This window comes from Haemaphysalis longicornis, unplaced genomic scaffold (genome assembly GCF_048455015.1).
Source record: "Haemaphysalis longicornis isolate Haplotype H1 unplaced genomic scaffold, Haemaphysalis longicornis Haplotype H1 scaffold_13, whole genome shotgun sequence".
In the NCBI taxonomy this organism is placed as follows: domain Eukaryota; kingdom Metazoa; phylum Arthropoda; class Arachnida; order Ixodida; family Ixodidae; genus Haemaphysalis; species Haemaphysalis longicornis.
Genome location: NW_027526233.1, coordinates 75,740,339 through 75,763,882, shown reverse-complemented (window position 1 = coordinate 75,763,882; position 23,544 = coordinate 75,740,339). Strand labels below are relative to the sequence as shown.

The following is a 23,544-nucleotide window of genomic DNA, read 5'->3' as shown; positions in this document are numbered from 1 at the left end:
TCACAGCGCCTGAAGGAGAGGATACAGCGGAGGAGAGTCGCGCATGCGCGCGCTTGCGGCGCCGTAGCAGACGCGAGCGTAGCGAAGGGCACATGCGCAGCTGTTATGCTAATGAGACGGAGTGAGAGTGTTGCATGAAGCTGTCGGAGAGAAGAGCGGAGGAGAGGCGCGCATGCGCAGGTGGCGTGCGGACGCCGCCGACGCCGACGCCGACGCAGCAGGGACATGCCTCAGCGCAAGAGATGCGTCGCATTTAAAATTCAAAATGCTGCACTTTCCCAAGGGCAGTGACGCAATTTGAAACCAATCTTTAAACAATTACGAGATATTAGAAAAACAGAAGAAGTGGTGACGATAAACCACCCACTTTCGCCCCAACTTTATGTTGTCCTAGCAACTATTCATAAAGCCACCGCCAAGCATAGAGTTTCATACTGATATATACTAGAGGGAAATCTGTCACTTCTGTCGCAGGCCGCCGTGGGCGGTGCAATTGACGCTAGCGACGTTCCTCGCCTACTTGGCCTATGTAGCCGTATGGCTTATTTTTTGCTAGAAGTCGAAATCAACGAAAAAGGGTAACAATTTTTTGTTGTTCATCGTGCATGAAGCTTCTACATAATCACTGACAAGTTAATCTTTCTGCACGTTCAATTTTATATTACCAAAACAAATTTGATGAATCTCTAACTAATATTGTTGCTCTCTGCTGCCAGAACCAACTTTTCAGCCTCTTCATGAGCCATGCCAAGGACAAGTGGAACGTGCTTGCCCGGTATATGGTGTCTGGAAGGGGAAGTGTGACGGGCGGAAGCGAGAGGCTGCACAGATCAGCGATTACAGCTCCTAGGTGGCGCCACAATGGAGGAGCGGAGCTAGCGCTAGCGCCGATACGCTGTCACCGAAAGTACGGAGTGCCGGCGGTTGGCATTGCGTTTCTTCCGAAATTGCCCGTGATAGGCGGAAATTTGATTTGTGTCGGTAAATATGCTACGCAAAAAGGGTTCAAGCAGTTCCTCAATTGAAGAAACGACTAAAAGGACGATGTAATTTGGAACTGGCGCTGACACATGTTGCGTGCAGACGGCTTCGTTGCTACGCTGGTTCTTTCGCGTCTTTCGGCGCCTAAGCAGACGAGCTCCTTCCATTGTCCAGAGCTAGAACGGCTGTCTGTTCGATGCAGTCATTCACTAACGATGCTGCGCCTAGATATTGATCCAGGTGCATTGGTAACTTCCGCCAGTATTTTATTGCCATATCGCGGCAAAGGCAGTTTTCGTGCGCATGCGGGCGAGCTTGGAACATGAACGCATACTGAATGATGAAAATGGCGCAAAAAGAAGACGGGCCCCATAATTTAGACAAGAGCTATCTTGTCTGCGTCGTGCCAATGCCTCGGAGGCATTGGCGGAGGCATTGGTCGTGCTGTCGGTCTTCCTTCCGCGCTATTTTTCATCGTGAACGGACACCAACTTCCCCAACTCAGTACTGCACTTTCAAACGTGAATAAGGCAATAGAAATGTACGCAAAGAAACGTAAACATAGTAGCTTCTGGAGGAGGAATACAAGCGATGTTGAATAACACTTTTAAAGGGCAGCCTTTGCGCCTTCTAAGCGAAATAACCTATAGTATCCACCTTTCCCGGCCTATGATTGAACTTTGCTTTTCGTGTTTCAGCTCCTAATCGCGGTTCATTTGTTACTGATGTACAAATATTTAAAAAGAATTATCTGACATCCAAGAAAACAATTGCAATGTATACAAAAGCAAATGTCGGGGAAATAATTGCAAGTTCGCTGGGACAGTATACACCTGCAAAATAAGTACACACAAGCACAATTTGAAGGGCATGTTCCAGTTTATTTCTTGCATACACTTCAATAAAGCATGCAGAGCGCATAAATTTGAGAGCGCAACATCTCCGAAGCTTTAAATGATTTTTCCTCGCGGCCGCGGCGGCCGCTTTGCTGACGGAGGCGCGCAAAGCAAAAAAGCCCGCGCGTTCAAGATTTCGGCGCAGGTTAAGGATCCCTAGGAGGTCAAATATAATCAAGAGCCCTCTACTACGGCGCGCGTCATCGCCTGTGTAGCGTCGGCGTTTAAACCCCGCAATCAATCAATCAAATGCTTTTGCTGGCCGGCGGCTCAACTCTTTACTTATTCAGGGCCTTACAGTGAGCCTGACAACAGGCTTGGTCGAATTTTAGGCAGCTTAAAGAAGCGATGAAATCATGCATGCGGAACGCATGAAGTTATATCCTATGAGAAAACATTTAACAAGCTTGCCGTCAGTGGCTTCGGGGGAATGATGTGCTTGAAGGTTTCGCTACCTGCCAATGTCGATCGACAAGGAAAACGCACAACGTACATTCAAGACGATAAATACGGTACGCGTACAAAACAGGCAACATCCACAGCACAACACCACAGGACAACACGCCCGGCTGAAAGGTGAACACAACGCCGGCGCCGCATGCGACGACCCTTCCAATGCCGCTCCCCTCCCTCGTGCAGCGCCCCTAGCGGACTGCAAGGTCTTCATCGCGTTTCGTGCAGCAGCCAAGCATGGCGCGCATATAGCGCCCGTCACACTTCCCCTTCCAGACACCATACCCGGTACATGACGGAACGCTCACCGAAACGCGGCTCCCGTAGACAGTGGCGCGAGATTTCCCTCTAGTGTATATTAGTATGGTACTCTATGCTGCTAAGAGATACGACGGCGGGATATATTTTATGACCGTTCCTGTTTTGTTGAAATCGCCATCGTCGCTATGGAATCGCCCATCACGCTAACCTTGAAGCTTTAAATATAGGCCTGCGTACTGGCGCGTTCACATACCAGCGCGTTATACCGATGGCGCACATTTTTCTATATTTTTAACAAAACAGAAAAACCCTACAATAGGCACATAAATGCTACCAATGAATTAAAATATTTGCTCACCCCGAATAATTTGTTACGTGTCACCTTATCGAATGTGTTAGCCACACTTTTATTTAAATTAAGCTTTAGTTAACGCTAAGTCACTGCGTTATTGCTCTGACCATTGAAATTCCTTTCGCGATAGCTATACCGGATGTGTGCATTACAGTAAGTATGTAATCGTACCGCCTGACCTCTGGCCACCGTACCGTATGCTACAATGCGGAATCCTATAACAGATTATGCTGTTACAAAAGGACAAGGAAATTTCACGGGTGGAGCATGAGATGGGACTTTATTGGGTAGGCGTTCTTTAATCCGTCCACAGCAGTACTCCCCTCCGGAACGAGTAGCAGTAGAAGTAATTTAGCGAGTTGGGCAGCGAGTATAAGTGCACATTCGAAAAAAAGCAGATCTGAAAGCGAGAAAAGTGCACAACAAACAGAAAATATGATCGCTGACTGAACGGGACAGTGTGAGGCACTGGCCTGCCTTTCTGCACGAGTCATCTGCTTCATTACTGTTTCTGCTTACAAGACAAGCTCGAGGGCTGCAGTTTCTTGCAAAGGGATTAATTGCGCACCTTAACAGTTTTCCCTGATATATCTGTTGTTATTTGTATGTGTAAAAAACAGAACTTGCCACTGTACTGTACTCAAAACTAACCACAGAATTCACTTCGCATTGATGATACGTTTGGTTATGAAAGGCAGGGCAAAGAAAAGTATTGAGGAATATCCACGTTTTCGTGCTTTTTTTACATATCCGGTTTCGCTCACTTTTTACGCAACGTTTTAAAAGAACGTGATTCTCTTTTTGTTTTTTGTTGTTTTACGTGTCAACACACGTAAAAAAAACAGGCGCATTTGATGCCTCGTGCAATATCTCTGCTCCGAGGTGCAGCTTATGTTGCAGGATGGCAGACTTATTTTAACCAGCTGGTGATATTAAACATGGATCAAAATCTCGATACACGGAAATTCTCGATTTCCATCTACTTCAGAAGGACGCTCATGGAGAAAGAAAATCGAGGCCACTTGTGGTCAGCAGCAATCGGCTTAGCCACTGTGAAGCACCTGCGGTCACACTAGTCAAGCATTACCAATTTTCTGGTGTCGGACCTTTAAAACAAAGTATGAAATGCAAGTCGTTTGCACACATCGGATGTGGGCCTTTGCTGTGGCGCAGTGGAGCACTGCTGCAGCCTGACTGCTCCAATAAAGTCGCAGCTACGGAAGGGCAAAGTAGTTTAATATCTTTAACAAGCTGCCGGGAATGACATTTTGTTTGGTCAGCTTGAACAACGCTCGCGCTTCCACCAGCAACAGACTATTGCTACTTTGGTGCTCATTCATTTCCCCTGTTGTTACATAAAGCGTGATAATGTTCAATTGTCTGGAAGGAAACTGCGCGAGTGGGTACGAAGTTGATGATACGTGAAAGAAACAAAAGGCCTGTATTGATTGACTGTGCACTATCAACAAGGGAAGGTCGAACCATTTCGGCATGAACCGGTAACCGTTATTTCTTTTTTCGGTTAAGTTCGGGTTCCGGTTCAGCATGCTCGAAAAATAACGGTTCGAGTTTGGGTTCAGTTCCGGAAAAATACTGGTTCATTTCCGGTTTTGGGTACGGTTCGGTTCCGGTTCGACACCGTTGTTTCTACCTTCCTTATTAACATGAACAGTAAGTTCGAAACACAACAAACCGAGCAGGACAGAATGATAGAGTAGCTGAAACGCAAATAGCTCAGCAAAATGCCGAAATTGCCCAACTAAAAGGAGACTCCCTCAGTCCCCGCAAACAGCTATCATGCTTATAATTCTTTACCACACAAAACGCCCCGCCGCTGTCTGAAAACACCAAGTACCTAACAACCTGATACAAGACCTCAGTGCAATAGCACTATCCTGAGCTCAAACGCAAGAAGCAGTCAAGAGGCTCTACCAAATTCAAAATGATATAAGTAGCGTACGCCTACACAAAAACGTAGAGGAGAAAGAAAACTATAGACATTCTACCAAGGACCAAAGGAAAGGAACTAGCAACGCAGGCTCACCTAAAACACTCAGATTAGGACGAATCCTTCGACGAAGAAGATGACGAACTGTAGAAATTCAAAAGAAAGAGAAAGACCTGTTACAAACTAAAAGTGAAACTTTAATTCTCACAAAAGACTAAAACACAGGCCAGAGTAACTATACCAGCAATAACAAGAAAAAGCCTGAAATAACAATGATTCGGGAAGCAAGAATCCAAGCCAATGTCAAGGAATATGCCGTTACTGCCCATTCGACAGACCTAAGAATCTGCAGGCACGCCAAAAAGGATGTAATGGCGATGGACCCCGAACTTAGAACGGCGCAGCCACAGTCAGCTCTAATTGAAGTGGTCCCTCATGTGAGAGACCAACAAAGCACTTTCACCCTCATCATGTTCAGTCCTAAACTGCAGAAAGATGAATGCTTCGAAGACCTCCTATTGGAAACGAACCAAATGCTGCACATAAAATATTGATCATCCTAGGCGATTTTAATGCCCCCAAATATTGTAGAGAGAGAGAGAGAGAGAGAGAGACAGAAAAGCTCAAAGAAAGCTGAAGCGTTCAGCCCACTACCCAGTCGAAAATGTAAACAGCAATACGACAGAAACCCAACAAGAATTCCTGTCGTACGACACAATTTCTGTAGTTACGACAGAATTCCTGACGTTACGACAAAGCTTTCTGTTGTTACGACACACATTTCTGTCGTAACGACAAAGTCAATCTTCTTAACGACAAACATTCCTGTAGTCACAACAGGACTGACAGATGGCTGTCGTGACTACCTGTCGTCACGACAGCCATCATGCTGTCGTGCCATAGCCAGCTGTCGTGACGTCTGTCGTTACTACAAGACTACGAAAAAAATGCTGTAGTAGCAAAGCTGGCTGTCGTGACGACAGAATCTTGTAGTTACTACAGAGGCATAAATGCTGTCGTGACGTCTGTACTTGCAACAGGACCACGACAAAAATGCTGCAGTAGCAAAGCCGGCTGTCGTGACGACAGATTCTTGTCGTCACTACAGATGCGGCTGCCGTGGCAAAATATGTCGCGATACATGAATCTGTCTACACAACAGTCAACAGTCGAATAAGATAATTCTGTCGTGAGGACAGCTTTGCAACTGCAGTTGCAAAGCTGTTATGTGTTTATTTCTTGCGATGAAAGAGAATATTTTTACCACTTTCCTGCTCACAGAATCAACGACGAAATGAAACTTACAATTTTAAGACCGGGGACGCGGGAGCAGAATTGATTTTGCTATTTTGCTCGCTGTAACACGACGACTAACAAAATAAAACACACAATATCGCCGTAAACCCGACACCGCAACTCACAGACAATAAAAAAATGAAAAGGTGCGAACGCCCAAGAAGTGTCTTTCCATAAAAACCAAATTGTATACGTGAGAAAAAAAGCTGAAACCAAACTCCACACCTACCCACATCTTGGCAGCAGGCGAACAGGTGAAGCACCAATGACAAAACTAAAAGAGAATCAATAAAGCAGACACAATAAAGTCCTAACCACATGGACGCGAAATCACGCGTCGCGCGATCGTCGGCGTCGTTCGGCGTCAACGCGCGGACCCTCAGGAGAGGGCGAGCAACCGCATGAGACCGGCGAAGTCGCGCGCCAGTAGCTGCGTCAGCAGGCGTTGCTGGACGTCAATTGCCATCCTGTTGAAGTCGTTTATGAGCAGTTATTATCGATTATTGAACTGCAATTATCAAGGCTTTAGCTTTAGCAAAAAGAAAATCACTTGGCATATTTATTCATTGCTTTACAAGTATGTTGGCAATGTATCTCGAGTAATCATGGTCAAATCTGAACAAAATAAGATAGGATGATAAACGAAGACGCACCTCGCAAAACTGCTTTAGATGCTTGTTGATTTAACCTGCATGTTATGTACCGACTGCAGGTGCATGAATTCAAAGTGTAAGCAAAACAAATTTCAGCGCGGCTTTGATACTGAGGTTACCGTCGAACGTCATTTGTAGGTTAAAAGGCAATGTACTCTGGCACCCTGACTGTACCCTGTAAAAACACTGATAAAACCCTCCCCGCGAAAAAAAAAGAGGCTTTTCTAGGATTCGAACAACGGACTTCAAAACAAAAGCCCGACACCCAACCCCTTGACCACACAAGGCGACAGTGAAGCACAGAGAATTTGGTGTACCAAACGAGGCTGCCCACAAATAGTGTCGGATGTGCTTTGTTTTGGTCGTGTTTGAGAGACTTGAGCAGTGGTAACGCTTGTTTCTTGCGCACCAATCTTGGAGCCGAGGACGATAATGCTAGTGCTACGAGCGATGTAACCACAGGTCCCTCATTTGAGTCAAGAAAAGCTATCGCACATCCCCGGTCAGCGCAAGCCACGGAAGCTACGAATGGAAGGGAATGCGCCGCTAGAATTCTGGCGTTGATAACGCTTGCTCGTCACGCACCGATCTTGCAGACAAGCCACAATATGCTTATACTGGATGCGATGTACCCAGAGCTCCCTTATTTAAATCGCAGATCCCCGATCTCCCCGTTGAAAACCGAACAAGCCACAAATGGATAAGCGCTTGCGAACAGAAATAGCTTGCAATTAGTCTCAAGCCGACCGATTCCCGCAAGTTAAAAATTGATTTGATTGATTGTTGGGTTTAACGCGCCGACGCAACGCAGGCGATGAGGCGCGCCGTAGTGGAGGGCTCCGGATTAATTTTGACCACCTGGGGATCTTTATCGTGCGCCGAAATCTCGTACACACGGGGGTTTTTGCTTTTCGCCTCCATCAGAAAAGCGGCCGCCGCGGCCGGGAATCGAACCCGCAACCTCGTGCTCAGCAGCGCAACGCCTTAGCCACTGAGCCACCGCGGCGGGTGCAAGTTAAAAATAAATCGATTGTTTTCTGCTGAAGGGAATGACCCCAAACCACGCGAAGACGGACGCTGTCGCCAGCTTTCCGATGCTCTCTCGCGCTGCGTCGACGCCGATATCTGGCGAGCGTAGACATCGGCGTCGCTCGGGCGTCAGCTCGCGTAGCCGTGCATTTCTGGCGACGACGTCGACGCGAGAAAACGCCGAAAGTGCTCTGCATGTGGTTGGGCCTTAAAGCAGCCCCGACCACTGCAAATAGAAAAGAGAATCAGCGCACATACACTATGTAGCCGAGCACAGTGCAGAAACACGGTGCAGAAAATGATGTGTCACTGTGATAACACATGAAAGAACCGTGCTGAAGTTGGAATCTGCTATCACTGGTTAATACAGTGCTAATTTTTATCAAGAGGTTTGTAACCCGTTAATAAATTATGTTCATTATTACAACCAAAATGATTGAGTTTTCATGTATCGCTTCATCGGCTTCATCTTCTGGCATCAACCAACGCCGCCTATATAGGCCGACTGAAGCCGTACCCAGCCGTAGCCGCAGCCCTCACTGTTGCAACACGCATGGCAACACACATTACGCAGCGTTTCTTTTCTTGCGCTGGTCGATCGTTGTCGTATGCACGTAGTGTGACCGTGTAACAAAGCCTAACCGTGTAACGTTTTCGTTCAGTATGTTTTGGAAGGTAGAAGAGAAGTTGTTGGGCCTACGGATGAGCGTAATTTTTTTGTGGTGGACGTCGACGACTACGAGCGTGGCGTGGGAAGTGTTTCGGCTCGGCGACAGCGAGGCGCGGGAAGATTATTCGACGGCACCATCGTTCACATGACCGGCAAGTGTTCTTACCCTTAAATTGTGCATAACAGTGTCTGAGCGCTTTTTAGCAGTTTTACATCTGCCACTAACCGCATAAAGTAAGGAATGAATATCGGCATGCCGGCTGAGCCGTCGGAAATCGCGGAGATCCGCTTCACCGTATATGGCGCCGACGCCCAAGAAAATGGCTCGTATTACCACCTTGCACATTTTCCGCGTAACATGCTCTATTCAGGACTGTGCTGGCTACCAGTTAGTCGGGTTATGAGGTCATCTGCATTGTTCGTGTCGGCGTCGAGTGGTCGCCAAGCCACATTCTCACTTACAGTCGGCAAAAGGCTTTAACGCGCGAGCGGCGTGCTCCGGAGTGCGCGGGAGACACGTAGTAATAACGCCTGGTTGAAGATAGGTAGAATGTGTGCATGCAAGGCCCGTATCAGCGCGATGGCTGTGTCCATCCTCGCTGCACCCGTCGCCTTGGCTTCCACGCCTTCTTTTACAGTAATAAGCGTTGTGTGCCTGCGCTGCCGGGCCGGGAAACAAAACCGGAGATTACCCGCCTTAACGCTCGTTGTGCGAGTTTTTCGTCTGCATTAGCCTTGGCGCACAGCTGTTCATTGCGTTATCGTTCTGCCAATAGCTGCATGAGTCCCTTGAGCGCCAATGTCCGGTTTCAGTGCTCGGCTTTGCATGTCACTGCTGACGGGCTCACGCCACAATACTCAATGCACTGTGCAAGCGATCACGGCCCGATATCTAGTTACTCTAAAACACCGGCAGCGATGCGTTTTCTGCTATTGTCGTTCGTTGTCTCGCATACAGGAAAAGACTCCTGTCTAAATTGCGTAAGGCGCCGCAAAAAAAGCGTTGCACGTAGTTAAACGCAGCCAACCCTCTACTACCAATCGCTCATTTCCGCTATTGTTTCCCGGCCCGGCAGTGCAGGCAGCGCTTCTCACGACGAAAGAAGGTACGGAATTCAAGGCGACGGGCACAGCGACAAGGGAAAGAACCATCGCGCTGATGTGGGTCACGCATGCTCACATTCTACCGGTGTCAAACCAGGCGTTCTCACCAAGTGTGTCGCGCGCAGTCTAGAGCACGCCGCTCGCGCGTTATAGACAAGCCTTTTGCCGACTGTACGAGCTTCGAAATCGTGGTTTTTCTGTGAAGGCCGTCTTGCCAGCAGCCACTGCAGTAATGTTATTTGTAAATGCTCTTATCGAACATGACGCACATAAATGCCAAGGCGCTAGAATAGCCACCGCTTTCAGTTATGTTTATTAGGGTAACTAAATATTTGCATGAAAGTTGACCTTATAACTATCATTAAACACGTGTAAAATGACACTGAAGTGTGCTTGTTGCTCTAAATAGGTGTCATTATGGTGGACGAGGCTCGGAACAAGTATGGCATGTTATCTCTTGACCTCTCATTGCAGGCAGACAAAAAAACTGCGAAGGCAGAGAAAAGATCAGCGAAGGTCGGCATCATTCTTCGAGATGCCGCAAGGGACCAAGACCCTGTCGCAGTTTTAAGGAAGAGGGTCGTGCAATTGGAGGCCGAGATGCGGGGGCTGCGATCACTCAACATGGAGTGGCCGGCAAGTTCTTTCCACCAGTGCGTAAACAATGCTCCATCTGTGTGCGTGGCTTCTTATCACTATTATGAGCTAAGCAACGTACCAGATACTGCAGTTGCTATCATGCTTAGTTGGCTGTAATGTCAACTGTTGCAGGAAGGTTTCACTTCCTCAAACATGCGGCATTACCATCTAAGGAGCCTACAGCCTGATTGAACAGGTTCCTTTCTTTGGGTGGGTGAAAACAAAACTGCCCTGCAGCACGACCTTGTCACGTGGCTTCTATACTAAGATTTTGAGCTATTGGTTTATCTAGTTGCTAGCCATGGCCTTTTTGCAGGCACTGCATAAATTACTGCCCGTTGAAAGTGCTTTACTCGCTGTAAAGGATTTTGACAATGAGATTGTTTGGAAGAGAAGGCCTAGCAAAAAAAAATTCATAAAACTGCAATTCTAGTGAAAGTGCAGGAACACGGCAATGCTGCTTTATGCTTTGTAGCAGACTTGCTAACAATGTGACTATGAGTGGGCAACACAACTTATTGCTCTATATTTTTCATACAGCCCCAAACCTAAAAGTGACTTGTTAGTCTCATAAAAGGACAATATGCACCTATGTAGAATGACTTGTTTACGATTGACTTGTTTACTGAGAATGGTATTGACCAACCTTTAAATTCTTTTAAAAGCGGAGCAGTTTATTAAAGGCTGTGGCTAGCGTTCCGTCCAGACGGAATGATATACAAGTGCTAAAGTTCAGTCGAGACGGAACGGGGCGCTGCGGGTTATGCTTCCGTCCAGACGGAATACGTCTTAGAGCTTAGCGTTCGCCGGCGTGAAATTTGTACAGTTCCGTCTAGACGAAAGGAAAACCGGCTGATTAGACGACGTGCTCCGTCGTCAGATTTGGTGTAGGCGTTGCGCTTCGGATAATGGCAGTATTGTACCGGGTTGATTCCCCCCGGACATGCTTTTTTTTTTCTTTGCGTGCTTGAGCCAGCGTTTTGCAACAGTTAACTTCTTGCCCACTTTACAATTGAGGCGGGAAGAGCAGTCGGTCTTGATTTCGCGCTCAACCGGCTGCTCCGCTACCGCTCAATAGAGCCAAGGCCGACGTGTCCATCGCCAGAGTTCCGATCACCTCTAGTTCGTAATGGTGATTCGGTGATTTAAATGGTGACTCTAGCTAGTCAATGAGCAGAAGTGGTTTGACCGGTAGGGTAAAAATCTACAAAACTCAAGAAAGGCGATTGGACCGAGCATTTTCTGCCCGCGAAAATGCGCCGCGCACGCCACAGGCGCGCTGACGCTATAGCGGAACCACCGGTACGCTGCGACCGGCGCGGCCAGTGGCAGGAACATGGCGGTGGCGGCTTCGGCCGCGAAGTGGTGTAGGGAAACTATGGTGTCGGGAGCACGAGCGACCGCTCAAAATGCCGCTCAAGACACGCACGAAGTTGCTTGCGCGGTAAAGGAGCTTATAATTTTGGGCGAAAACGGTACTACAAAACATCATCCGCACAGCAAGTGAAAGCGCCCATGCAGTATCTGCCAGGGTGGTGGCCTAAAATCTCTGGCGGTCTATGCTGGCGGAGCCAGCTGGCTGAGTCGAGCGCTTCGAAACTGCCGCCATGAGGCGCGTGCCTCCCCAATGGCGCAAGTCGCAGGCTCCTCCCACTACGCGCGCGACGCGCGTCATTTTCTGAGTGAGGCAGCTAGAAGACGCGGGCGTCAAAAAAAAAACGCTTCACAGCAAGCAGCGAGGGCAATCGTTCTTGATATTTACCCAGCTGAATGAACCACTTCCGCTCATTGATTAGCCAGAAGAACCGTTAATTAGTAATCACCATTACGAACTAGAGGTGATCGGAACTCTGGCGATGGACACGTCGGCCTTGGCTCTATTGAGCGGTAGCGGAGCAGCCGGTTGAGTGCGAAATCAAGACCGACTGCTCTCACCGCGTCAATTGTAAAGTGGGCAAGAAGTTAGCTGTTGCATAACGCTGGCGCAACCACGCAAAAAAAAAGAAAAACCAAGCATGTCCGGGGGGAATCGAACCCGGTACAATACTGCCATTATCAGAGGAACAACCCCTACACCACATCTGAAGGTGGAGCAGGGCGTCTAAACAGCCGGTTTTGCTTTCGTCCAGACGTAACTGTACAAATTTCACGCCGGCTCCGTCGGGACGGAACGCTAAGCTCTCAGTTGTATTCCGTCTGGACGGAAGGATAACCCGCAGTGCCCTGTTCCGTCTGGACGGAACTTTAGCACTTGTATATCTTTCCGTCTGGATGGAACGCTAGCCACAGCCTTTATTAAAACTGATTGCCTGTACTGCGTATTGTTTTAAGAGTGCAACACTTTTTCATGTGACTCAGGCACCTCTCCAGGGAGTGAAAAGAGTGGACATGGCCTGCAGCTCCCTGCCAGCATGAGCCCTGCAGAACCACCAGCACCCGACACCAGCTGCGCCAGCACGAGCCTGGCGGCACTACCAGCACGAGCCCTCTATGGCGCTGGCTGTGAAGAAAGTAGGTGTTTAACGCTTTCTTTCTGTTAGTCCCAGAACTTGGCTTGTTTTTGCTACTGTAGAAAGTAATCGTTTTGTAAAACATGGGGTATGCTCGACAAACAGGGTCACGTAAGACAACTCCAAAGCGGCGGACTGCTGTGCAGCTAAAACAAGCATAGTGTGCCCATACCAACAGCAGTGCTCATCAATATTTCTATGTTTATGTGTATTTTGTACTTTTATTATTTCTCGCACCATTCGTACTGCTGTAAAATGAATATGCATTGCATTTATGCGCAAAAAGCTCATTTGGAAAACTTGCAAGCCGTACCTAATTTGTGTTTGCTTTTGCCAGCCTCAGCCAATCGCACAGCTTGATTGATTGATTGTGGGGTTTAACGCGCCGACGCAACGCAGGCTATGAGGGGCGCCGTAGGGCTCCGGATTAATTTTGACCACCTGGGGATCTTTAACGTGCGTCGAAATCTCGTACACACGGGCGTTTTTGCTTTTCGCCTCCATCAGAAAAGCGGCCGCCGCGGCCGGGAATCGAACCCGCGACCTCGTGCTCAGCAGCGCAACACCTTAGCCACTGAGCCACCGCGGCGGGTCAAATCGCACAGCTGGGCACATAGGATATCTAGGTTCTGTTGCGGGAAATAAGCTAGTGGGTTGCATGGCCATTCCCTTTTCCCTTCTTATATAGCTTATTTGGGTGAAGCGCACATTAAAAGTGGTGTCACTATGATTTTAACGTGGCAATCTTTCGAATGAACCAATCTTGTGATGTGTCTGCATGGCCCCTTTAGCTGAAAGTTTTACAAGCTGGCATAGACTTTTCGAGAGAAGTTTTATGAGTGTAATGTTATGCTCTGCAGTAATATAAATGAGAAAAGCACCACTTTTTTAGCACGGGGAGCATTCGTTTTACTGCGAAGCAGTCTGTGTTTCACACCCCCCCCCCCCTTCGGGTTTTATTCCGAAGCTATTTTCTGGGTGTCGCTTGCTCTTGTCGTTTTTGCTAAGCACACACATATAAGCGGTTGCTGGTTTACGCGTGCACATGCGGGGACCAGAGGAAGGAGGGTAGGTCGTGCATGCAAGACTATAGGTTTCACACCCTCTTACATGTGGAGTCTTACAGATCGATGTCGAACAGCCAAATGCGACCTGTCTGGTGTCTTCACTGGTCGAGCAAATTGGGTTGTGTGCTACGCACACAGTAAGGGAAACAGACAGCCTCATGTTTGTTTGCTAGAATAAAGCTCTAGTCTGTCCAAGTTTAATTCAGTAAAACGACTAGTAAGTTAGTTATGAACAAACGTGGTTTGTTTCGTGCACTTCGTCGACTGCGCCCGGCTTCGCAGCTCATCTATGTGGAGCCATTGTGTTTAGTTCTACGAAATAGCAGAGGTTAAAAACACAGTTTTGGCAGTCTAATTTGCAGTCTTTTTACGTTGTTTGGCATTGTCTTGCATTACATGTATTGTTTGGTTCTATTGATGCAGATCCCTTCTGGCACTACCTGCAGATGAAGAGCTGCGAACCAGGGGACATGCGCAAGCGACACATGCTGCTAGCGAGATATCTAGCACGAGGGTCCGTGGATCTGCACCAATAAGAAGGTACATGGTTACTAATTTGGTTGCTGGAAACCTAGGCCAGTGTCTCTACTGTTTTAAAGGGACCCTGCACCACTTGCCATTGACTACTCGGAATGTAGTTTGGGGTAAGTCTATTCTCCTAGAAATCGCCCTTCCAAGAATTATGAAAAGCCCTTTACTGTCACCGAAACTATGCACGATTAGACCCGCACGGGGCACCTTGAGCAATCTTGGTGACGGTACTGGCGATACCGCGGTCCCCGAGCCCACAAACATACGCTGGATCCAACCGTGGCAATGTGTTTATAGGTGAAGGGTTAGAAACCACGAACGGTGGCCGTCGGAGCCCAGGTCAAGCTCCGGCGGATGGGCTCCCAGTCTGTTCACCAGGCAGGGAGCTCCGGGACCTCTTTGACCATCAGGGTAAAGTCAAAGAAGAAAGTACCCCCGTCCCCTGCTTCTATACTATGATATATGGCATTTTCTAAACACCCCCCCAGACGTGATCGGCCCCCGAAAAGGGGCCGCACCGAAGTTTTATTCCCACCTCTTGCAACAACTGTCTTTTCAACAAACGTGAATAATTATTCTCGTTTTCTTGTAATCGAGTCTGCTGACCCAACGAGACCCGTCGCTTCACTGTCGGTATTCCTGGTCTCGAAATTTGTCAAAGTACATTAGGTGAAGAGTATGAGGCCAAAAAGCTCAGGACAGGAGAAATCCTTGTCGAACTCAACACTGAAAAACAATCCCGCACACTTCTTGCCCAAACTCGCATCCATGACCTGGACATCAGGATCACGCCCCACCAGAGTCTGAACAGCTCCCAGGGTGTGATTTCTGAGTCGGATCTCCTTTCAGAAACAGATTCGGACCTTCTTGAAGGGTTAAAGGACCAGGGCGTCACAGCCGTGCGCCGCATCACGATGCGCAGGGACGATAAGATAATCCCCACCAAGCACATTATCCTGACCTTCGACCGATCGACACTTCCGCAATATATAAATGCAGGCTACATCCGATGCTCTATTTGCCCGTACATACCGAACCCGCGCCGCTGCTTTAAGTGCCAGCGGTTCGGGCACAGTACAACCTCTTGCCGCGGCAAAACAACCTGTGCGAAATGTGCAGCGCAGGACCACCCCACCGACAATTGCAACTCTGATAACCTCACTTGCGCAAACTGCAGGGGCCCACATTCGGCCTACTCCAGGAAGTGTGAGAAATTTCATCTTGAAAAGAAAATAATCAACGTGAAAGTGACAGAGAACATCACCTACCCAGAGGCGCGGAAGAGGGTCGCCTCTTTCCCTCTGGGGAGGTACGCTGACGCAGCTCGCCGGGGGGCGGAGCGGCGTCTGGTTTCGGCGGGGACCCAGTACCGCGAGTCGGACTTGGTCCCGCTCCCGCCCCCCCCTGGGTTGCCTCAGGCAGCCCAAACCGCCTCCTCACCGCTCGCTGAGCAAGCAGCGCCAGTGGGGGCAACCACGTCTGCTGGGAGCGATGCTGCATCCTCCACTTCTGCTCTAGCGTCCCAAACCACAGGCGAGGGCGCAGACGCGATGGAGACGGAGGAAGCAGTCGCAGCTCCCACCCCCACCGCACCGCCTGCGCCATCCGAGGCATTTCTTAAACCCTCGGTGGTTGTGGGCCAGTCAAAGCGCGCCCAAAAGGGTGCGCGGTTCAAGGGGCCTGATCAGTCAGGCACTCCGAGCACATCAGACGACGAAACGGATGTCGGACCGCTCTTGTCTGCGGTGCACCGCAAGGAACGTGTCCCGACGCCAAAGCCTCCAGACAAGCCCAAATAGACGAGTCACAGCCCCGAAAGACGACACATAAACATACACACTCCAGTAGCTCTCACACTAAATAATGGGAAGAGAAAACATAATTCAATGGAACTGTAGAGGCCTCCTAAAAAATCTTGATGATGTGTACGAAATACTGCACTCCAATCAGCCAAGTGTCATGTGTCTACAAGAAACACATTTAAATTCCAAACATGCAAACTTTTTGAATAGTTACCTCGTACATAGGAAGGACAGGGACGGTGGTGCTACATCTTCTGGTGGTGTGGCCATCATTGCCCGAAAGTCCCTGGCATGTCACACTATCCAATTACAGACCGTCCTTGAGGCTGTTGCCATTCGTACCATAATCTTCAATAGGCTAATAACACTATGCTCCGTTTGCATCCCCCCTGATTTCCAGCTCTCGAGCTCGGATTTCGAGGGCCTTTTAGATCAGCTACCTGCACCATTTATCCTTTTAGGCCACCTCAATGCACACAATGTACTCTGGTGCTCTTCTCGCACGGATGCTGAGGTCGCCTTATAGAAAAATTTCGAACATCCTCAGGAGCATGCCTATTCAATAAAAACAAGCCTACATACTATAATATAGGACACAACACATATTCACACCTCGACTTGGCTATTGGTTCCGCAGTTCTCTTTCCATCTCTTCAGTGGGATGTTGGCACTAACCCATATGGTAGTGACCACTTCCCAACCACATTAACATACATAGGTAAAGGCCCGAACAGTTCACCTTCCCTTAACAGGTTCAATGAAGCCAGAGCAAACTGGAGTACATTTACATAGACATCCAAACTACACCACACATCCTTAGGACACATACAGGTTGAAGAAGCTACCCAACTGCTCACGGCGCACATCCTCGACGCCGCTGAAAAGTCCATTCCCCACGCCTGTGGTGTCCCGCGCAACCAGCGGAGGCCGTGGTGGAATGATGACTGTAGGCGGGCGCGAGAGGCCCAGAACAAGGCGTGGGGTATCCTTCGTCGGTATCCCACATCGGGAAACCTCCTCTCGTTCAAAAGGGCAAAGGCGATGGGAAAACGTGTGCGCCGTGAGGCAAAACGAGAGAGTTGGCGCACCTTCTTGACATCCATTAATTCATACACGGACACACACAAAGTCTGGACACATATACGCAAGCTGAAAGGACAACAGACACACAGCCTGCCCCTGGTTAGCACAACAGGGGACACACTCGAAGACCTGGCCAACACACTTGCACAACACTTTGAACACGTGTCCAGCTCAGCACACTACACAAACACTTTGATGAAGCACAAAACGTCTGCGGAGAAGAAATCACTGCGTGATAGCAGCAAATGGCACACTTCTTACAATTCTTTATCTTCAATTCATGACCTGAAGTCAGCGCTGGCAACATGTAAGCCTTCAGCTACAGGTGCAGACAAAATCACATACACCATAATACCACACCTATACTCAGACACCCTTGAAACACATCTACATCTATACAATAACATATGGCTTTCGGGGCACATTCCTCGCTCTTGGAGGGCGGCCATAGTAGTGGCTTTCCTGAAGGAAGGGAAGGACCCTTCCTCTCCCGCTAGCTATCGGCCCATCGCCCTTACAAGCTGCCTGTGCAAGCTCCTCGAGAAGATGATAAACAGGAGGCTTGTGTACTTTCTTGAGTACAACGGTCTTCTCGAGGGCTGCCAGGCAGGCTTCAGGGCGGGGCGATCTACAAATGACCAACTTGTGGCCCTTGAATTATACATAAAGGACGCTTTCATTCACAAACAGTTTTGCACAACGGTGTTTTTTGGCCTTGAGAAGGCATATGACACCGCCTGGCGCTACGGGATCCTGAGTGACCTGAAGTCATTTGGTGTCTCCGGGAACATGATGAACGTTCTTGTTAGTTATCTGTCCCAAAGAACTTTTCGTGTGAAAGCTGGTAGCGCACTCTCAAGGGTTCATGTACAAGAAAACGTGGTTCCGCAAGGTGGAGTTTTAAGCTGCACTCTTTTCATAGTTAAAATGAACTCCCTTGGGAAGGCATTGCCACGTACAATTTCTTATTCCATGTTTGTAGATGATGTCCAGGTATCTTTTAAATCAAGCAATATGTCCATCTGTGAGCGTCAAGTCCAGCTGGCTGTCAAAAAACTTGCCAGCTGGGCAGACAAGAATGGGTTTAGACTTAATCCAGAAAAAAGCACCTGTGTTGTCTTCTCCAGGAAGCGTGGGATTCATCCGGACCCAGACATTGCACTTAATAGCGTTTCGGTCCCTGCGAGGAAGGAACACAAGTTTTTAGGAGTGGTGTTGGATGAAAAACTTACATTCATCCCTCACATTAAGCAATTGAAACATAAATGTCTAAAGGCTCTCAACATTCTTAAAATCTTGTCACACCAGTTCTATGGAACGGACAAGCAACTCCTCTTACGCATTTTTACCAGCCTAGTGGGGTCCCGATTGGACTATGACAGCGTCATTTATGGGTCTGCCACAAAAACGGCCCTGAAAATGCTCGACCCAGTGCTGCATCTGGGTCTTCGCCTTGCATGTGGTGCTTTTCGCACTAGCCCAGTCGAGAGCCTCTACGCCAAGTGTGATAAATGGTCCCTATATCACCAGAGGATTTACATGGATTTGTTGTATGCCTCGAAAATCATGGCCCTGACTAACCACCCTTTTAATTCCACCATTAATAACACATCCTCACAACAACTGTTCTTAAATCGTCCATCCATCTCTCTGCCTTTTTCACTTAGGGTAAGAGAGGAAGCCTCTGAGCATGAGGTACCCTTTATAGACATTCACAAGACACCCATCACTGATTTTATACCACCATGGAATCTGCGCCCTGTGCTCTGTGACCTGTCTTTTACGCATCTTGATAAGAGCAGGGCACCAAGAATTGCGCTTCAGCAGCATTTCATGTATCTGCAGGATAAATACAGGGCTGCAGAGTTTTTCAGTGATGCTTCCAAAACGTTCACTGCGGTGTCTTGTGCTGCTCATGGACCCAATTTTGAAGGAGGTAGAACCATGAATGCAAAGACAAGTATTTTTTCGGCAGAAGCACATGGCATATTTCTGGCTGTAAATCACATAGTTGAACATAATATTCCTAAATCCATCATCTATGCAGATTCGCTGAGCGTCGTCCGTGCATGAACATCTAGAAAGTCATCGAAAAACCATGTAGTCAACCTTGTCTTCAAATCAATTATGCTGGCGTATTCTTCAAGCCTTGAGGCGACTGTGTGTTGGGTGCCAGGCCACTCTGGCATCGGCGGAAATGAACTGGCGGATGAAATGGCTGCCCATGCTGCACTCCGAAACACAGTAAACATAACACTACCTTACACAGACCTCAAGCCACACATAAGACAGCAACTCCGTAAAACTTGGCAAGCAGACTGGAGCGAACAGGCAGACAACAAACTACACGTCATAAAACCACACTTGGGACAATACACTACTGACTACCACAACAGGCACATTGAAGTTACCTTAGCTAGGTTACGGGCAGGCCATACGCATGTAACGCACTCGCATCTGCTCACGGGATCTCCAAGACCCCTGCGTAGCAGGTTTGGGGAGGGCCTATCCGTAGTCCACATACTCATACAATGCAAGGCACTTGACACAACACGACACAAACACTTCAGAGAACTCTACAGACAACATATTCCCCTACACCCATCGTTGTTTCTGGGTGACGATGCCATGGTTTCTGTGAAACGCCTTTTTAAGTATTTGTCAGATGTTAAGTTTTTAAACCTCCTTTCCTATCACGCACAATCAAATCTGGCCCTATACACCAGCCATCACCATTATCCTTATTGATCTTGCTATGTATAGTTTACACGTTTTATACCTACCTTTTGTGGTAATCACTTCTTTTCATTAAATGACTTCTCTGGCGCTCTTTGCCCTCGTCGGCCTTGCGCCATTAAACACCAAACATCATCATCATATGCACGATTAGAAATCGGGAATAGTTGTTCTCTCTCAACTCGACTGCGGACAACGCAACGAAAGCTGTGTGCTCTCTCCTGGAGAGGGGGGCGGCTTGCAGCGTTCTCTTCGGCGTCCTTGGACATATCATAGGATGGGGAGTATTCTCTGCAACGTGGAGGAGGGGGGGGGAAGTCAATTCTGGTTTGGTGCCACAAAAAAGCAGGCATGGCTGCCTGCTTGCAAGCGCGCGCTCAGGCTGGTAGAGCGTCTTTGAAGCAATAAGCAATTGTTGCCTAGTGGTCTCGTTGAAAGGAGAGTATTGAGTTTTTCACTCAAACTCCGTGCGCACTCAGCAAAAGAAATACCAAACTGCGCGTGCAGGTTTAGGCATAGAAGAGATAGGTACACAGCGCCGATGACAGCGAATCCTCACAAGAACTGTGAGAAATGAGTCGCAAAGTTGACCAGCGACAGCCAATTGAACAGCCATGGCCGCAATGACGTCCTTTAGGCCATGCCAAGAGCGAAGAGTGCGCGGTTGGTTTTTCCCCGTCTTTCACGATTTGTGTGCTACCGCTTCACATGGACTGGTAATATTTGGCTCAGGTATTCCTGGCAGTGCAATCTCAACATTGTGCAGGTTTACTGGCACTGTTTAAAGAGTGTTGCAGGGTCCTTTTAATCCAAAATGGTCAGTTACTGAAACAGAGGCATTTTTGATTGTCTGCATTGATAGTTTGATTGTCTAAATTGAAACGGCAACTATGCACCTCTACTGAGAAGACTGCAGTTCACGCTGCGCGCAAATTTTGCATTAGGGAGTATCGGCACTTTTTCTTTTTAATGTGCTTAATTTGCTGAACTTTTATCGTTGCTTAACTTCACTTAGATTTATGAGCTGGCTTATACTCTTTGGGGAAAGTTTTATGAGTATGATGTCACGCTGTAGTAATTTAACTCTCGTTAGCGCTGGAAAATTGACCGATTTTTAAGGGTCCAAGAACAAATTTTGTTTCTGCAAAATCATTGGTAAGAACTAATTAGATAAAAAAAATTACCACGCGTAGTTCCCGTGCCATGCGGTGAAGTCCAACCTGCATTTCAACATGGGCAATTTTGGGTGGTTCCCTGGAAGAAATCTGGCGATTTGACATTATCAGAGGCACCAATGTGTCCCCGTGTGACGTAAAACATTTTGTCAGTGACTGACTTTGCATTTACAGCTAGCACAGTATTCGGGACAAGCACGCGATGCGAAAAAACATGCATGGTGTTGAAAACGAAACTCCGTGATTGACGCTTGTTGACGTTCACTGTCAGTTATCGCTAAAAACATAAACTTGCGGCTTATCATCACCTTCTGACTCGCTATTGTAGCCTTGCTTACAGAAATGCGCTGCAATGCGCTAAAATCGTGCCCCGCAAACTTTGCCCAAGTAGCTGTTGTGCGATAATAAAGATCAGCACTATGAGCCTCATGCATTGCAGCGCACCGAACATTTTTGAAATGAAACAGTACAAACGGTATTGGAGACTCCATCCGAATAGACATTTCAATTAAGGAGCAGCACTAGACCTCTGGAGATACCCTTGTATGGAAACGAAACTGGCAGGCGGACAGCTGGGGGTGTGTAAAGCCGGTTTGAAGTGCTTTTTTCGTCAGAACTAATATCTGGTGACTGGGTGTTATCTTTTGACTTGCATCGGAAGTTTTTATTGCAGAAAACGTTTTAGGGTGGGGGGAAATCAGGAGTGGCGTGCTTTTTTTTGTGAGGATGTTTAGCGGATGCTCAAGGCACCATGGCAGGTAGGCTTGAAGTTGAGTAAATGCAGAGTAACACTAAATATGAATTTCGCGATGCAGAAACAAAATCGAAACTGTTGTTAGCTGTTTGAATGGTCCTGTGGTAAGTAGAACTACAACACAACTAAGAACAATTTGCGCAAAGGCAATAAGATTGCCTAAAATCGTGAAGTAACTTTGCAAACGGGCACTGCTTGATATTTTCAGCCGATTTCAGCGGTTATTACTGTGTGACTGCAAACCTGACGTTTAAAAATTATCATCTGATTCACCCGTCATGCCCTGATAATAAAAAAACCAAACGCTGATGCAGAGTACCTACGGTTGGCATGCATTGTTCTTTAGTAGCAGTGACGCGCAAAAACCACTCCCCTTTCTGCACCCATGTGATGCAAATGCATGTCAAAAATCACGTTTTTGTTGAAAAATGAAAACAAAACTGATTTTGAAAGGACATTTTCTGAGCTAAGTCCTAATGGCTTGACTTGTTCCAGAATTACCAGGAACGCTGTGGAAAGGGCCTTGCAAGGTATCGTTTAAATTGAACGTTTTTGTATAGGCACAGTAATGTGAAAAGCACTTTCTCAGCAATAGAGAGCACTTCTTATTGCTCAGCATGCAGAAGCGTGTTTAGCTTTTATAAAATGGCGCAGTTTAAGGACACAGTACTAGCAGTATGATTTTCAGTCTTTTTGTGCTGCCTGTCATTGTCTTGCATCAATGTTCGTTTTTTTTCTATCGATGCAGGTTCCTTCTGGCATTACCTCCAAGTGAAGGTCTGCGAGCAAGCTGAAATGCACAAGCGCCCCAAGCTTCTGGCTAGATATCTCGCGCAGAATTTCGCTGATCTGCGCCGATAGGAGGTACATGGGCTTGTTTGCCAATTTGGCTGGTGTGAACGCCAGAGCCAGTGTCTCTACCGTTTTAATACTAAACAGTCATTGTGAGAAATGGCGGCATTTTTAATGGTGGATGTAATTTGCCATGTCGTTTTTGGGCTTCATGAGGTGTGCATTGATAGTTTTTTGTGTCTTTCTGTGGCTTTCTGCAGCTGTACAATTCATTAGTGGCAGCCTGTAGCTCTTGGTGGCTTTTCGCTGGGAATGTAGTGTAGTTACTATAAGGTTTTTGCAGCTTCCGAACCTTTGCAGCGTTAGAATGGCGCGGATCATCCATAATGCTTGTAGTTAGGAACGGTGCATTTTCGGCCTTCGGCAAGCCAATTCTAATGGTACTTGTACTTGTTTTCTCGAGCCTCGAGCTGTGTTTGCATGAAGGAAATTAAAATAAAATTTTTGCATTCTCTTCAGTTTGCCTGTGCATGGGCTCGTGGCATATTCCGGCTGTCTGAACTGTTTACTTACAGTTGACAGCCCAAATACAGTGCATGGCTGGATTCAAAAATACTGATATTTGCTGCAACTGAATTGTTATGAATGAATTGTGCGACAGGTCAGGACTGCAAGACGCCAGGAATACATAACACAGCATCAGGACTTCGACAAGACAGCCATGATTCTCGCAGTAGAGGATCAGAACTGTGACATACTACAGGATTACTACAGGACTACGACATACTACAGGATCACTACAGGATTACTAC

General features: G+C 47.6%; 1 long non-coding RNA gene across 3 annotated transcripts; it reads left to right on the top strand.

Annotated features, from left to right (window-relative positions):
- The first annotated feature begins 10,099 nt into the window (after positions 1-10,099).
- On the top strand, positions 10,100-23,152 carry LOC144164105 (uncharacterized). Of its 3 annotated transcripts, none has more exons than XR_013321054.1 (4): positions 10,100-10,296; positions 12,641-12,793; positions 14,306-14,399; positions 22,689-23,152. It is a non-coding gene; the product is annotated as an uncharacterized LOC144164105 (long non-coding RNA). The 3 variants fall into 3 exon arrangements; XR_013321053.1 differs by having other exon boundaries at positions 10,102-10,279; positions 22,689-23,150; XR_013321055.1 differs by having other exon boundaries at positions 10,109-10,279; positions 14,283-14,399; positions 22,689-23,144.
- Positions 23,153-23,544: the final 392 nt, after the last annotated feature.